This window comes from Nelumbo nucifera, chromosome 1 (assembly GCF_055504915.1).
Source record: "Nelumbo nucifera cultivar China Antique chromosome 1, China Antique-T2T, whole genome shotgun sequence".
Taxonomy (NCBI): Eukaryota; Viridiplantae; Streptophyta; class Magnoliopsida; order Proteales; family Nelumbonaceae; genus Nelumbo; species Nelumbo nucifera.
Window position 1 is genome coordinate 93,678,946 of NC_142649.1, and position 4,845 is coordinate 93,683,790.

Below are 4,845 nucleotides of genomic sequence, written 5' to 3' on the forward strand. Positions count from 1 at the left end.
TGGAAGATGTCAACCATCCTCATGCAAGTACGATAGAGGAAAGGAGAAACCTTGAGAGAATACTTGGCGAGGTTCAACATCGAGACCCTTCAAGTCTAATCTCTATACTAGTTAGTAGCTATGAAAGCCATCATCAATAGGTTGCGCTCCTCAATGTTTAACTTCTCGTTGCAAAAGAACCCTCCTTCCAACTTGACCACGCTTATGAAGCATAGGTAGAAGTACATGAATGCCGAGGAAGCCCAAGCACTACGAAGGAGTGAAGAGAACCAACATGATTGGGAGCGAAAGGACCATGATGAGTGCAAATCAGATAGAGATAGCAAGAGACAAGATTGTTGACCTAACCGTAGACCGAGGACCCCACCACTGACATATAGGAACTTCACTCCCTTGAAGGCACTGTGGGCTAAAATATTGATGCAGATCTGCAATCGTAGCTTCATCAAGTGGTCCAAAAAGATAAAAACCTAGGGCAACAAGAGGAACCGGGATAGGTATTGCGATTTCCATTGAGACCATGGCTACGACACCAAAAGTTGCCACAACCTTTGCCACCACCTAGAAGACCTTGTCCGACGTGGATACCTCTATGGGTTCATCGATATCAAAGAGCATAAACCTAGAGAAGAGCTGCACCACATCCCCAACCCGAGCTCCCCCAATCGGGGTCATCACCGCCATCTTGGGCAGGATGGCCATCACCACGATCGAGCTGTACAAACTCTATAAATAAAGAATTTTCTTCAAAAACAAACGACCAAACACCCACATACAGTCCAGTCGAACTCCACGCTGACCAACGGACGTAGCGCGATGGCAACCTCACCAAAGACCCGGCCGACCTATAACAACCAAGGCCCGACAACCATCACACGAAAGACTCGACCAATCACAAATGGTCGAGGGAAGAACAAGCCCCCAACGGGCATAGCGAGAATGACGTCCTCGCCACATAATGGCAAGAGGATGGCCATCAAACTCTGCGTACCCTCCCAACTCGCAGTTGGAGAAGATCTAACCAAGGACCACGGCTAGCCTAATCAAAGAGAGTGAAGCTCTTCAAGATTAGGTTCCACCACGCTCCTCGACAACATTGAGAGCTTGGAAGCACCTTGGCTAGCATAAGACCGAGGCCACTAAGGCAAAGACCTTGGCCAGCATAAGACCGAGGCCACTAAGTCAAAGACCTCGTCCAGCGAGAATTAGAGCCAAAGACCTCGATCAATGTAAGACCAAGGCCACAAAGCCGAAGACCTTAGCTAGTGAAGGCCGAAGACCAAGGACACTAAGCCAAAGACCTCAGCTAGCAAGAATCATAGTCAAATGCCTCGGCCACCATCAAACCGAGGCCACAAAGCTGAAGACTTTAGCAAGTTCAAGACCTCAGCCAATATGAGAGCAAGGCCACGAAATCAAAGACCCCGACCTTCTAGCATCAAGTTCAAGACCTCCGACAACATGAGACCGAGGCCATAGAGCAAGAAGAGAAGCACGACCTGTGGTCCCTTCTAACCAACCTAATTCTAAAGCACAAATTAGAAAAAAAGGGAAAAACAACACAAAACGTATTCAGCAAAAATACCAAACTTCCATTAGTGAAAAGGTTTATACAATGATTATAAGCTCGACATACTAAGCTATGTAGAACAAAAGAAAAAATAGAGAGAGAACATCAACCTAGGCTAGTTGTTCTATTTGCAAGGTTCACCTCCTTGGGGGTGGCCATGCTCTCATTCGAGGCAAATTACTCAGCTCGCAGCACCTCGGCATCAAAGGGACCATACTACTCCACGGTCACAACGATTTCAAGGTGCTCATGCATGACCCTCCTCTGGCAGCGAGCAAAGCCAATTTGCCAGGAGTCCGTAGAAAAATCGTCAAGAGAAATCTAGAACTCTCCATACTCCTTGTACTTAGTGACCATCTTGAAGGAATGGTAGGATCTATCTAATGGACGCCAAAAAGGTTGCGGAATGGGTGGGCGAATTTCAAAAATTTCCTACCTTCCTCCAACTGGGAATCGTATTCCCTAAATTTAGAATACCATATTCAAGGATCTTATTTGAACCATAATCGAACCAGATCTGAACCAAAAGGTAAAAGGGAGGATTATACCTGATCCGGAGAAGCAGTATCTCCCAAAGTTGGTGTTCACGCCAAAAGAAGAAACCAAGATCCGCTCCTGCTGAAGATGACACAGCTATGGATGGAACGGAACCAACAGGGTGCATCCTACACACTGGATCCTTCGGAAGAATCCTCTGGAAACTTTGAACACCGAATCTTCTTCAGTCTTTCTTGCAAGACTGATGTCAAGAACTGATTTCTTGACTTCCTATTATTGCAAAGATCGAATCTTGCAAGAGTGAATGGCGGCGGCAGGAGGAGAACTCCAGGGACGAAGATGGCTGAACTGCTTTTCTTCTCTCTGGAGTATGAATGAGATCTAATCTCAATTCGTAGGGAGTTTTCTTTCACACAAACCCTAGTTCGAATTCTGATGTGTTTCTATTGTTTTTCTCCTCCTTTCTTCTTCATTAAGAAACCTCATAATTAGGAGTTATCCCAGTCCAAATCTGTATTTGGATAGGGGATTATCTTAATCCTATCTGCAAATTAAGTTAGTTTACTCTTGATCATATCAGGAGGTTACCAGATTCAAATCTAATTTGAATTTGGTCTCCTGGAGTGGATAAGGTTAAAGGCCCAATCCTTTTACTAACATTAATCTCAGATTCGCCCCATAGATGGGTGATCATATCAGCCCAGCTCGAAATGGGCTTTTGGCCCATTAGATGTTCAGTGTTTAACTAGTTTCCAATCTGCTGTCCAGTTGGGCTTCTTTGTATGGCATGGGACCCAAGCATTGATCTACACACCAGCCACATGGGTTCGGCCCAGCCTTTAATACAAGGCCCAACCGAATTCACTGAAAGACTCAGTAAACCCCAGAGCCCATCATATGGACCCTATGGGCCCAACACTTACATTAAGTGGTCCCTGGGCCAAGCCATCTTATAAAAACCCAGGGACTGTGGGCAGGTGCAAGATTAGCCCATCAGGTACTATCCTAAATGGTCTTACACTTAACCTCTCAGCCCTTAATGATCAAGCACTGCCCGACAAGAGAGGACCTCTCCCTCGGCTGCAAGGAACAGTGCCGCACTCTCCACTCACATGGATCCCGGGAATTAAAACCATTTGCAAACAATTCGAAACCGTACATATATATATAAATATACTAATTTTGCAAAACAAAATTCCAACGATTGAAATCAACTACCGACAGTTTGGTTTCCATCAGAGAGAGTGCATTCCCAATCATTACCCTTTGTCCGACAAAGGGGCTGATCCTGTCACTATGATCACCCACTCAGATGAATTCTCAAACTGTCCCAACATACCCAGGTTTTGATCCCCATCTAAGGATCTCATTGATTGGCATATCAAAGACAACCCGATCTGACACCTAGTGAAATGTCATAATCGAGTCTAGGGGTCAGGTGTAACTTTCCAATTTTGCCTATCTGTCTCCAAGGTCCAGGGCAAAACTGGAAGTCTGGTCCGGTTCAAGGATTCAAGTAATCCCATACTGTATGTGCCTCGGGTCTTACCCTGGTGGCTGAGACAGGCCATCCCAACACTTGGTGGCACACCAGTATCAGCCTTGGCAGGATAAATCTCCCCGGACTTATAAAACGGCTGTGAATATTTAAAACTAACACGAGTCTCTATAAGTGTCCAGTTTTAGGGTCTTAAACAGAATTAAACCAAACAACATGAATCAAACATGCACTTTATTTATTTCCACTAAATAACAAAAGTACATCAAATCGGATTGAAGCTAAGGGCATACAAAACAGTCTAACAGCTCCCACTTGCACTTAGGTCCAATCTGGTACAAGCCGGAGTCCCATACTTTCCACGTGTTTCTCAAACACCTTCTGTGTCAGTGGCTTAGTCAATGGGTCTGCCACATTATCCACTGATGCTACCTTCTGAATTAGGACATCCCCTCTACCAACGATCTCCCGCAGTACATGGTACTTTCTTTCGATGTGCTTTGACTTCGAGTGAGCCCGAGACTCTTTGGCCTGGGCAATCGCTCCATTGTTGTCGCACAACAACGGGATGGGTGATGTGCTGGATGGAATCACTCCCAATTCGTGTATGAATTTCTTCATCCACACGGCTTCCTTGGCAGCTTCACTTGCGGCAATGTACTCGGCCTCGGTTGTGGAGTCTGCAGTGGACCCCTGTTTGCTGCTTTTCCAACAAACAGCACACAATCCTATCGTGAAAACATACCCAGATATAGACTTTCTATCATCTGGATCCGACTGGAAATCGGCATCGGTATACCCTAGAACTTGTAGTGAACTACCATCGAATACCAGACAAAACTCTTTTGTCCTTTAAAGGTATTTGAGTATGTTCTTCACAGCAGTCCAATGCTCCTGCCCTGGGATTGTCTGGAATCTGCTTACCACACTCACTGCCTGAGCAATGTCCGGGCAAGTGAACAGCATGACATACATGATGCTCCCTACGGCTGAGGCATAGGGAACGTCTTTCATGCTCTCAATCTCCTCAGAAGTCTTGGGAGACATCTTCTTGGAGAGAGTGACTCCATGCCTGAAAGGAACGTTTCCTTTCTTGGAGTTCTCCATGTTGTATCTTTTGACAATTTTGTCAATATAAGCAGCTTGGGATAATCCAATTATCCGCTTCGATCTATCTCTATAGAGTCGAAGACCTAGTATGTATGAAGCTTCTCCAAGATCTTTCATGGAGAACTGCTGTGATAGCCATACCTTGACCGAAGTCAACATTCCTACATCA